Source organism: Mauremys reevesii, linkage group 8, assembly GCF_016161935.1.
Source record: "Mauremys reevesii isolate NIE-2019 linkage group 8, ASM1616193v1, whole genome shotgun sequence".
NCBI classification, from domain to species: Eukaryota; Metazoa; Chordata; order Testudines; family Geoemydidae; genus Mauremys; species Mauremys reevesii.
The window spans coordinates 23133682-23146856 of NC_052630.1; the positions used below are offsets into that span (position 1 = coordinate 23133682).

A 13175-nucleotide genomic window follows, 5' to 3' on the forward strand; every position below is an offset into this window, starting at 1 on the left:
TATAAAAATTGTATTAAATGTATCTTATTCTAATGCTAATCTATATATAATCTAACTTTCTATAATAATCTAATTTTATATATAAAATCTATACACAGTTTAACAACTATAAAGGAGTAGGTTTTTTTAAGGTCAAGCTTGACAAAGCCCTGGTTGGGATGATTTAGTTGGGGATTTAGTCCTGCTTTGAGCAGGGGGTTGGACTAGATGACCTCCTGAGGTCTCTTCCAACCCTATGATTCTATGATTTTACTTAGCCTTTGAAAGTGAAATAAGATGGACAAAAACAGAGAAATGTCGGATGAATGTAGGAAGAGTTGAAAGGAATAAAATTAAATTCTGACATAAAATAAGAGTGAAGGAAATTCAGTAAAAAGTTAAACTCAAGGAAGAAGAAATCAATTAGAGAACACGAGATAAACTTTTAAGCTATCAAAACCAAATAATCAGATTATCCAAGTGACATTTTCCCTACAGATGGTTTATAGAAAGGCTCTATTTAAAGATACGATACATATGGCCTCCTGGATCCTGTACTCCAGAGGGGTGTGAACTCAGGTAAAGCAGTGCTCTTAAGAAATTGTCAAATTAGTCACCCTGGGATGATGACAACAGGAAACCTGGCAGGAGATTGAACTGGAGATAGCAAATTGTCTGTCTGCCAAAAGGACTGGTGTTGTTGCCCCTGCATATTTATCACTAGTCTGCTTTCCCCCTACCCAGTGGTATTTCTTACTTGTCATTAGATGTGCAGTGTTACAAAGGCTGCCTTACTGCGTAGAACAGTTAAACTCAATCAGGAGTGGAGATGATCACTAGGAGAGAGACTCTGCTCAGGACTATATCTTGCTAAACAACCTTTTACATTGTCAGTATGGGAAAAATGCTTTGGGGTGGGTAGCATCTTGGCATGATTAGATTTTAACAGACTTCTCAGACAGTAGATAGTGAGATACAGAGCCTTTCAGTCCTGTATCCCTAGGACAATTCCAGTTCAGCTCTACAAGGATTAGAAGTAATATCCCTGGTCTCTGTGTAACATTACTGGGTACTCCTCACATGGGCACTCCTGGTGGACAAATGTCCGCATTAGTTTTGTCCTGCCTTATAACCCGACACCAAGGATTGAAAAAAACAATCAGACTAACTTCCTGTCCCTTCTTCCCCCACCCCCCAAAAATAATCTCCACACTCTCTATCAGGGTGAAGGAAGGAAGTGGTAGAGGGTAATGGAGTGGGAAATGGGGTGAAGTGAATGGCTGGGCTGCAAGGAAGAATGCATCCAAAAGGGAGGAATGGTAGGAAGAGACGGTGAGCTGGTAGGGAGAAGAAAGAGAGAAAACAATATGATCAGGTAGGAAAAGGTTAAACAGAAGGTCAGCAAAGAGGGATGGAGACTGGGGGAAAGTGTGATAGTCATGGGAGGAAAGGCGCTTGGTAGGACAGAGATGAAGGAGATGGATGTGGGGGTTGACAAGTAAAACAGATATTTAAAAACAGAGGGAATGAGCTTGGTTGGAAATTGATTGGGCGGAGGAAGGTTTTGAAGAATTCTGAAAACTAGGGAACTTTTTTTTTTAAACTGGATTTGGACATGTTAGAAAACTGATACTCTGTCCTTCCAGGAGTCAGTTATCCTTGATGCATTGTGAGGAACAAATTAAAGCAGTGAGGCGCATGTTTCTAAAGCTGCAACCTCCAGGTGTCAATTTTGTTTCCTGGGATAATACACCAAAGTGGGGCTAAGTGGATGGGGGGTACCCCCCCAAATTAAACCATAGCAAGACATGGATTATCACTTCCAGCATATTCCAGAAAGGCATCCTTGGTTTACTTTGTTATGGAGCTGTACAAAAAACAAAGATCATAACCCCCACCTCTCACTGTAGGGGAAGTTCAGACACAGCTTATGTCCACCTGTAGTTTATTTGTTCAGCACGTTGTCAGATGAGATTGGCAAATACTGTTTTGTCCTTACAGTCAGGCAGAGGGATGGGAAGAAGCTTGACCTTGCCTAGAGGACAGCATTGCTGGGAGAACAGAAGAACTGATGACTCTGAGCCCAGCTGCCATCTATTCTTTTTGCTGGAATATTTGGATTTCTGAGGTTACGGATTAAAAGGGCAGGGGGACCTTTCAAATGGAACCATTTGGGGATGGGGAGAAGCAGCAAGATCAGCAATATATATATAGATTTCCAGCATCCTTTGTCTCTCCCTAAATGGGAAGCTTATCAAAAAGAGCCTTACGCTGGTCAGACAAGATAACACAGTAAGTGGCAAGCGAGAGAAATCTTAGCCTCACACAAGCCTCTTTTTGCTACACAATAAGTTCCTGAGCTTTCAGTAAAGGACACATGGCACACCTACTGATGAGTGACTGGAAAGTTTAAGTGGTCAGTCTGAGAGCACATGAAAAATGCCAGGGAAGGAGCTGTATACCAAAAAGTGAGAACTTTTCAACTGTTGAGCTGCTGACAGGCAATTCATAATCTGACAGATATTGATATAGTGCTCAGGGAATTGTAAGGAAAACTTTTATCTCATGTTATTAGCTCACTATCTGTGACTGTGTGGGGATTTTTTTGGTTTGGTTGGTTGGTTTTGTTTCACTTTAGGCTGTGTCTGGGAAACAACAAAAGATGTGCTCCATCTACTCAGGATACGTAACGATTAGCATCTTTTTCTCCTTTGAAATCTAAGTTTATTTGGAACTTAGGTTGGTTTGCTGTCTTGAATTTTTTTTTAAAGAAATAAAAGGCTGCACTCTTCAACATTTTCTACCCCATCCAGGGGCTTAGCCAGCATTTTTATTGCTTCTACCTCCTCCCAGTGCAGCTGGAAGTACATTGGGTCTCCTGTGCACAAGAGTAAGGTTGAGAATGCTATTTCAGATTAGCTATTAAGCTATCTGAAGCCTTCACTCCATTGTGGATGGCTTATCTGAAGAACTAGCATTGCACTGGGAGCATCTGCAAGAATGTTTCTGGAGCACTGATAATACAGGCTAGGTTCATTGGAATGTCAAAAGTCGGAAGGTTACCAGCCTGAAATGAAAGTGGGGGTCATGATATGTGCTCTTTCTTGAACTGGCCTTATATCCAGACACTCTGCTTCAGGGAAGGACAACATGCTCATAGCACATGTTCTTGGCTGAGTACACAAGAAAGTCCACACTTTAAATCCTTATCGTCACAAATAAAAATACAAGAACTTTGCACATTTTATTGTCTCCCATCATTGCAAATGAATGGTGAGCAGCTCTCATGCAATCTTGCACTCCTCAACATAGGCAGAAGGGGTGGAGGAGACAGAGGACTGAAGCAAAAATGCTATCCTTTCTATGGCAATTTCAAGCCATCCTATGAACAATTCCATAGGCCAGACTGTCCCCATCTGTTACATGCTGTAGTTAGGGATTGTTTGGGGGGAATCTTTACAAGGAATCCCTTGTGGGGATTCCCACACATCATCCCACTGGAAAGAGGGAAGAAACTCTTTGGGGCAAGGCTGTCTTTTTGTTCTGTTTATACAGCTTGTAGCACAATCAGGGGTGGCTCTAGACATCTCACCGCCCCAAGCTCTGCCGGTCGCTGGTCCCGTGGCTTCGGTGGACCTCCCGCAGGCGTGCCTGCGGAGGGTCCGCTGGTCCCACAGCTTCACTGAAGCCGCGGGACCAGCGGACCCTCCTCAGGCACGCCTGTGGGAGGTCCACCGAAGCCGCGGGACCAGTGGACCCTCCGCAGGCAAGCCGCCGAAGGCACCCTGCCTGCCGCCCTAGCAGCGACCGGCAGAGCGCTCCCCGCGGCTTGCTGCCCCAAGCATGCGCTTGGCGTGCTGGGGCCTGGAGCCACCCCTGAGCACAATGGGGTCCTGGACCACGGCTGAGGCTCCTATGCACTCTGGTAATAGAAATCAATAATAACAGGCTCTCCCCTCCTCCCCCGTGGAGAAAGCAGATTCCAGAGGACCAGTGGGATTCCATATGTATATGCATTGAGGCCTCTCTCTCTAGCAATATGGCTCCATTGGATTTGAGGTAACAGACTCTCAACCACCTATAGGCGTTGGCAGCACTGAAATTCTTGTGGGTGGAAGTGAGGGTACTACTCAGAAAAGGTAATGCCAGCTGGGACCTCTCTTACTTTTTCCAGCTAAGGTTTGCAGGACGGAAACTGGACTGATGTGTTTTGGCCCAACACCTGCCCATCCACTCCTTCCCTCCATCTACCCACTCTTCTAACCATCCCTCCGTGTAGACCTGGAAGCAAACAAAGTTCTTCTGGGACCAGATTTGGGCATGGCAGTGGGAGTTGGGGGGTGGGAGGGAGGGAAAGAGGCGGTAGGTACTACAAAGTTAATTGAGCCCCCTCCATGAGAAAAGGGAAAGATCAGTGCATGGGAGGGCCTCTTTACCTGGGGATGCCAGTACAATCCTGCCAATAGCAGGGATATACCGGTAATTAGAATTTGTAAACCCTTCTTTGTTACAAAGCCTAAATTGTGCTCCTACCTGACAGTCTCCTTTAATACCTAATGGAATAAATCTGCAACTAACAGGAGATGTGGGTAATCGCAGGCAAGGTCTTGATGGCTAATTAAGAACATTTGATTAGTATTGCACACATGAAAAGAGACAGTGTTTTTAGACTGCAAGCCTGCTTTGCAACAAGCAACCCGATAGGGATTTGGGGGTGGAGGGATGATTAAGTAAAAGTAATCTCCAAGATTAAATCCAAATATTTTAAATAAATGGTTTATGGTCTAGTGCAGGGATAGGCAACCTATGGCATGCGTGCCGAAGGTAGCACATGAGTTGATTTTCAGTAGCACTCACACTGCCTGGGTCCTGGCCACCGGTCGGGGGGGCTCTGCATTTTAATTTAATTTTAAATGAAGCTTCTTAAACATTTTAAAAACCTTATTTACTTTGCATACAACAATAGTTTAGTTATATATTATAGACTTATAGAAAGAGACCTTCTAAAAATGTTTAAATGTATTATTGGACCCGAAACCTTAAATTAGAGTAAATAAATGAAGACTCGGCACCCCACTTCTGTAAGGTTGCCAACCCCTGGTCTAGTGGAGCAACCACAGGGTTGGAAGACAATAGACTTATGTTCTATTCCTGACTGCCTCTGACTCACAGCATCACTCATGCTGTCACTCAGACATTCTGTGCTTTGGTTACCCCATCTGGAAAAGGGGATAACAATGCCTACACACTCTTGTAAAGCACCTTGAGATCTATGCACTTTAGAACATGCAAACTATTGTCAATATTTAGTATTCCAAGGCAGTCTGGATTTTTAAAAATTTTTTACACTCTCCCCCGCCCCCCAATCCCCTCCCTTGATAATATTTACAGGTCTTATCTCTATTCTAAGGCTTGTGCCTACTGATCCAGAAATACCACATTCAGGTGCCAGAAAAGAAATGAGAAGAGAAACCCATCTAAAGTAATACCCGAGTCTCTTTCCCTCCCTTATCTCTACTACTTACCTCCCAATCCTTCATTTGCCCCACCTTGTCTTATTTATTTGACTTTTTACAGACACTGCATTATAGTCCATTTAAAAATTAGAGTGGTTGAAGTTTCCTGAACTTTTGATTAAAAAGTCAATTTTTGACATTAAAAAAATCCCCAATTTTTTGACCCCCCCAAAAAACCAAAACCAAACAAACAAAACACAACTTGGCAGTCATGAAACTGACTTATTTAGAAAAAGTGATTTTTTCCCCAAAAATATTTCCCTGAAATTTTATACTTTGACCTGATCTGTTAAAAACAAAAGCAAATCCTCACCTCTTTCGTGAACTAAAAATTTTGAAAGTGGTTGTAGTTTCCTTGAGATGTTGAATTTCTATAGTACTCCGAAATACAGTCTGCCCACAGCATAAGTCAGCCTTCCAATGAGACCACTAGCACTTATTTCTTGATTTTTCTCTCAAACATTGCACAGAAATAAATTTCTCACTTGGATTGTGACAGAATTTTAAAGACATTGATGTCTGAACCAGTGTTTCAATTAACCAGACATAAGCAGTGCATTATCAATCTACCTGCCGTACATGATTTAAAAAGGGGAAAAACAAAAAGATCAGGCTGTGCATTTGTTATTTAGGACTTTGCTACTTTACTCCCCTTTATTTAAGGAATTTGACTGTTACCAAGCTGATCTAGCTGTCTCCTCTCATGCTGAGAGGAAAGCATGCTTCATTCATTACTTGCTTTTCAGACCTCCTAAGGAGATAATTAGGCATTGGAATTGATTGCAATTTATTAATCAGACAGTCTGTTATAGGATTTAAAAAAGAAATCACAGTGCTGTAGTATAAGAAAAATGCATGTAGAATAACAGACCAGATGAGGGAAACTAATCCCGAAGCAAAATTCATTCAGCAGTGTTCCTGTTCCCCTCTTTTAAATACTTTGTCTTGTCTGGGATTTCTATTGGAGCTATTTAATGTTTATACCATGCATCAGAACAGCATGCATCAAAACAATGCCCCATCACTTAAGGCATGGAGCCAGAACACACTAGCATTCTTCCATACAGTGTGGTAATGCAAGCACATTTCTATCCCACTCATCCCCACAGCCCAGCACCATTTGTCTGGTGATTGCTTTTCCTTCTTTTTGTGTATGAATTATATGAATGGCTGGTGGCTCAGGGCTGGGATTTTTTTTTAAGTCATTGGCAGCAAGCTATGTCACATATTCCAGTCCTCCTCAAAGCAAATTTAGTGGGATTTGACCATACGTGTTTTTATGATTGAAGCTCAAAAACATTCAGCAAAACATGAAGGCACTGGAAACTGTAGTCTTTCGGTTTAATCTCTATGGCACTAGCTAATGGTATACTAGCATTACAGTGCTATTTGATTGGCAGATGTTTCAAGCACCCGTAGGACGATGATTCTGGGCCATATCACAGTAGGATAATTCCTGAAATATTCCCCATAAAAATCTTAAACATAGTGCTGTTTTGATGGCTACCATTGTATCGTGATAAATGGAATTGGAGTTAGACAAACTCCCTGATCCAGGACAGAATGGTCTGCAGTACTTTGGATCACCACCTGCGGGAGCAACTGCTCCAGGAAAGCGATCTCAGAGTAGACAGATGCTCACACACCGCGGTGACGGTCGTGGTCGCCGATTTTTTCGAGTCGAACCATATCGATCTGTTCGCGATAGTTGAGCAGTCGGAATCTCGAGTTCAACCGCGCGACTCGGCGGCAGCTGGCAGCAGCAGAGGAGAGAGCCTTGGAGCCGGAGCCGCGGAGTTCGGCCGCTGCCGGCGTCGAGTTCAGTTCGAACTAGGGTAGTTCGAATTCAGCTACGCTATTCACGTAGCTGAATTTGCGTACCCTAGTTCGACCCCCATTCTTAGTGTAGACCAGGCCTTAGACATAGAGCTTCACTCTTTGCTGATGAAACAGCCATCTTGACCAATATGCCAGGATCTGAACCTCCAAGAGCTAAACCATGAGCTTGTAGCAACAGCTTGAGGAACCAGAAGTGTTATTTAAAAAAAAACCCACACAATTTCACTGGTCCCAGGTATTTTAAAATAAAAGGACTAAGGAAGTAGCTATAATACACACAGTTTTTTTTAAAAAGATACATTTTTTTTGCAGGACATGTCTTTACACTCAGAGGTGCTTCTCTTCAATGTCTTGTTGAAATTCACAGCCACCTTCCTAGGTGCGTGACAACTCATGCCGGATATGAGTCAGATGTCAAAGATAGATGGGGGAGAACCTTCTAACTGGGCCATCTACTTCCCTCTGTAAAGACCTGATGCAAGGCTCTGACTCTGCAGATTGGGCACAGAGGGGGATCCTAACACAATGACCAGTGGGTTAAGTTGTCGCAATGATAAGAGTTAGCGTCTGGCACTTCCAAGGAGACATAATGGAAACAAAGGTGTTAGAACTGGATTAGAGCTGAAAACACCCATTGGAGGTTCTCATGTGTGGCAGATACACCACAAATCCCTGATTAGAAACACAGCCACACTTGGAACCACAATAGCTGACCAACTCTTGTATTGCAGAGAGAGAAAAAAAACATAGTAACCACTAAACAGCAATAGATTCGACCTAAGCAACTGCTTATGAAATGATAAGTGCAAATTCACAAACAGATTCAACACTCTGCTCAATACATTCAAATACAGCACTGAGGTTTAACCACTTACTCACAGTGGACTGGTAATATAAGGATGGTTTAAAGGAATTTTCTATATGGTGTCACCACTCCAACAGCAACTAGTTGGCTTTCGGTATTTCATAGCCTCACATTGATTCCAGCAATTTTCAATATCCTTGTAGCTACACTAAGTACAAAAAGCTTTTCTGGCCATCTTCATTTGATAGTCTGTCTCAACATGCAGTTTGTTTTCAACTCTGTCAACCTGAGAAGAATAAAAACACCCCCTTTCAGTCTCCTCCTGTCATTTCTAACCTCTTCCTGACAAGTGGAGATAATATTTAATCTATTACTCATGTTGAAACACAGTACAAGTTTTAAATCATGCCAATGGTCACAAAGGGAGCATTATGTTGGGTATGGAATGCATGCAAGCCAGGGAGGCTGGAAGTTTCACATTTCAGTCATTTCAGCAAGCTGCATTTTTCTCCCTCCATTTATTTCTTGTCTTTGTTCATATGATATGGACAGACATATTTCCAAAGAGGAGAGGTAGTCCTTCTACCCTTGCACTTCTGAGTTCACCTCCTTCTGCATTCACTTGGCTGCAAAATGGAAACAGTGCTCACAGTTTAGGGCTCAGTTCTGACAGATTTTTTTTTAATTACTCTGACCTATTTCTTTTTTCTATTACAGAAATTAGCCATGGAAAAGACTATTGAGATCATCTGCTACATCTCATTGTCAGTGTAGGATGGATCTTAATGGTAGATATACTTAGACTGGACAAAAGCTAATACATAAATGCCCAAGAGTGGGCTTCTGTAGAACTGATAAATGAAATTGTTTTTAATTGTTCACTTTATTAATGTAACTTCTGTTCACCATTCACTACACTTGCCTACATTGTAACTTGTGTTCACTGTTTGCCAGCCACTACACTTGTCTATATTGTAACTTCTGTTCACTGTTTGCCATATTATAATTCAAACCCCATTTTAAAATGCTCACTCCATTTTGTAAAAGCTTCCTCCAACCTTCATTTTTGCAAACCCTGCTGTACTCTCATTAGTTTAGTTTAGATGTGTGACTGAGGTATGGATGGATGATGGACTCAACCTCCAGCCCCAGCCTGTCCTGATGAAATAGAGTTCAAACCCCACTGGCTGAAGATGCAGACAAGAGCCCTAACAAAGTAAGCAGAGTCCACCCTAAAAAGAAAAGGTACAATAGAAGGAAGATCAAAGCCTGGTCAGAGGCTGAAAGTCACGCCTGCAATTGACGGTGATCAATCACCAAACCCAGAGGCAGCGTGACACAGCAAGACCTAGAGACTCTGGATTCAAACTAAAGCCTACAAAAAGGATGGGTGAGATGGGAGACTTTGGAGGGTAACATTCTGCAGCCAACATGGAAGGACATCGGTGCATGCCCAACAGAGACCCAGCTCATCCTTGTGCCCGGCTTTCCTAGCCAGTTAGCCGCCACAGGCTACGAACCCAAGCTGCAAACTCAAGCCACGAACTCAAGCTATTTCAGGACTGGTAACTATGCAGCAGCTGCAGAACATCTGATGGATGTGTGAGTGTGAATGTGTGTGTATAGGTATTAGGTATAATGTGTGTGTATAAGGATTAAGATATTAGTTATTGGTCATAAATCAAATTGTTATCATAATAAATGTGGCATCTTTGTCTTGCCCCCTGAAAAGATCCGGTGTAGTTTTGTCTGCACAACACTTCCCTTCCTTTGGGAGATTATTCCATGGTCATATGGATTACTTATTTAATCAGATCTAAAATATGGTTGACAAGACAATACCTCCACCAAAAACAGTTTACTATTAAGGCCTCCAATTCTGCAAACACACATGAATGTTCTGATCAAAATTAGCTATATGTGTATATGAGTAAGATGCAATAACATTTAATTCAACTAAGATAAATAAATAGCTGCGCTAATCAGTGTTTTTCCTTCAAAATGAAGTACAGTGTTAGCTCATAAAACCTTTTTAGTTTTACCTGTGAGCTCTTTCATATTTCCTATACTTACAACAAAAAATACTTTGCATAATGTGATTTTTAAATTAAAGTCTCTTCCATGTTTAGAGATGGTCTCTTCAGAGAGAACAAAATATTATGTATTAAACATTTTATAGGGCTTTTCCAGAAGGGTTGGGGATGCTGGTCTGAACACCACTATAGTAATTAGTAGGCACATGCGAAGCTAGCAAATTACTCACCTTAACTACAGCTCTCTAAAAATTCCCTGCTTCACCAAACTTGATTTAATTATAGTGACATGTTTTTAAAATTCCTATGAGGCCACAATCACATATCAGTGACTTCTCCATTAGTCTTTTACCTTGTATAACAGCATGATATAGACAACTTTCATTATTATTGCAAATACACTGACTGATATGATTTCAAATGGTGGCACATAGAGTCTTATACAATTACATTTTTCCACTTTTTATTTATTTATTTATTTGTGCATAGCAAAAACCAGTCACTAATGTAAGAAAAGTACAGCACAGCACAGCACATCATGATATGACTAGGCTGCGGTAATGATAAAAATCACTTGTAGAATATGAAGGACTCCCAATGGAGGCTCTTAGGCCTGTGCTGGCTTCTTCCCCCCCCCACCCCCCCAGCCACTATGACTGAGTGAAGAAACCCTGCCAAATGCACGTTGACACATTATAATATATTCAGAAACCAGTCATCCAAACTAAGGTTTGAGGAATAATTAGCATCCTTCATGAGAAGTGAGTATTTTTTTTAATCAGTGTATATGAGAACTGATTATGAAATAGATACCATTGCTTATTCCTCCACTATTAGATTCAGAGATTTCTATTTTTGGAAGAAGCAATCTCAGTCATGTGGTGTGGAGGAGGATGAGCTTGTGGCTTAATGCAGGGGTTCTTTTTGCAAATTTTTTCCTTCTGATCCCCACCCACCCACTTCCGCCCCTCCCCCCCGCCACCAACATGCTATAAAAACTCCAGGGCCCAGTGAAGGGGAGGGCGGGTGGAAGGGTGGACTCGGGGCTCCGGCTGCTGGGCAAGGCCCTCAGGCATAGGTGTAGCTTGACTTCTATTTTGAGGGGGGCAGGGCCCGGGGGAGGGCTTGGGCCAGCTCCGCACAGCAGGGCCCAGGGAGGTGCCACCTCCACCCCCTGATTCACCTCAGCACGTTGTTGGGGTGAGGCGGGGTGTAACCAAAAATTATAGGCCAAAGGAGGGGTGTTCAGCTCAAAAAGTTTGAAACTGCTCAGGATACAGGCAGAGTACAGCTAGGGGCTGTATGCGGGCAGGGGGTAGCTCAGGGTGCAGGGAGAGGGGTTGCTAGGGGCTGTGTGCCAGGAGGCCCCCCCCCCGCAATTGCTGATTCCTGAGGGCTCTGCTGACCCCGGAGCAGAGTCACCCTGCCTTGGTGGCTCTTACCAGCTGTGTGAGCAGTTAAAAGGGGCTGAGAGCTGAGGAGCAGCCATAACCCCAGACACCAGCAACAGCAGCAGGAGAATGCCACGGCTGCCCGCTCCATATCTCCAACCAGAGCAGCAGCTGCCCCGCATTGCCTGGCTCCAGCTTTCAGCCTCCAATCTGGCCAGGGGACAGGGCCTCAGGGTGTGAGTGAGGAGAGCTGGGGGAGAGATGGAGGTGTGCGTGGGCGGGTGTGGAGCTGCTCCCAGCACTGCCCCACTCTAGGCACTTCCGTTTGGGGGGGGGGCAATACCTCCTGTGCCTCCCCAACTCTGCCTGTGGGCTCTGGGATTCTGCCCCACAGGGGGCACTGGGCTCAGGCCTTCAGCCCGGCAACTGCAATCCTGGCTTCAGCGCCTAGGGTCTGTACTTGGGTGGCTAGCCTGTGCCTCAGTGTCCACATGACTGTTTTTAGCATGCTGGCTCGAGCAAAGCTAGCACATGTCCAGCTGCAGTGCAGACATACCCTCAGGCTAGATCCATAAAGGGGACAGACTCAGGATTGTATCACCCAACTCTGAGGTGCCCTGCCTGTTAGAGCAATCTTCAACCCCGAGTTCGGCTATACAGTGCGTGAGACGCCTAAAGGCAGCAAGCTGAGTGAGGAGCCACCTAAATGATCAGATATTAAATGCAGAAGAAAGGGGGACAGCGGGTGGGATGGCTAGGCACCTTAATCCCTTTGTGAATCTAGCCCTTACATTTCTCTGCGCTTCAGTTTCCTCACCTGGAAAGCTGGGATAATATGTTTCTTATTCCACAGAGCTGTTGGGAGGTTGTAGTTCATTAATGCTTGTAAAGGCCACATAAAGCCTCATAGTTCATCAAGTGCTAGAAACAAAACTTCCGGCCGATCTGCCCCAAGAAATGCCACATACAACCCTCTATTCTGTTGAAAACAAGCAGTTTCCAAATCATGGCATTAAAAGCCTTGGCATGATGATAATACCACAAGAAAGTGTACTCCTGGCATTAAGAAAAGAAGCACCTGATGTAGTGCACAGAGCAAGCAGCATTATCATGCTGCTCCTCAGCATACATGGGACAGCTATCACAGTATCCTAAGCAGTAACCCAGGCATAACAATAGAAATGGGGGTGTTTCACTTCATAACAGAGGTGTAGCCATGGGGCCTTGTTTGCAGGGAGAAATATGAGCAATTCTCCCTCCATTCATCTAGCCCTGGTGCAGCTCTAGCATAGCCTAGTACCTGTACTGTTATGCAGGGTTAGATGACCCACTAGTTAAATGGCTGGTGCCCAGTATATGTTAATACTGACAGCTGCACAAGTGGTAGTAAGAGTGGGAAATCTTAGGGATGCCTAGTGTAAACACTACTAAAGTTTCTAAGCATGTTATAATTTATGCAGAGACAAAGTGGGTCCAATCTTTTATTGGACATGGCTACCTTGTCTCACTAATATCTTGGGACCAACACAGCTACAAACACTGAATACATAATTTATGGAGAAATAAGCAGCAGATACAATATCTGAAAAACAGCGCTAATGAGTAAGTAACA

At 43.5% G+C, this 13175-nt stretch overlaps 1 protein-coding gene across 6 annotated transcripts in view; it reads right to left on the minus strand.

Moving 5' to 3' along the window:
* The window catches only part of ATP10B (ATPase phospholipid transporting 10B (putative)), a 396549-nt gene that overhangs the window by 271700 nt on the left and 111674 nt on the right, over nt 1-13175 (minus strand). For 4 of the 6 annotated variants that reach the window (XM_039485882.1, XM_039485878.1, XM_039485881.1 and 1 more), the window contains one exon: nt 8214-8425. The exons of the other annotated variants lie outside the window; for them this stretch is intronic. The gene's annotated coding sequence lies outside the window, so the exon portion shown is untranslated. The remainder of the gene's footprint in view (nt 1-8213; nt 8426-13175) is intronic. 6 annotated transcript variants of the gene reach the window in all.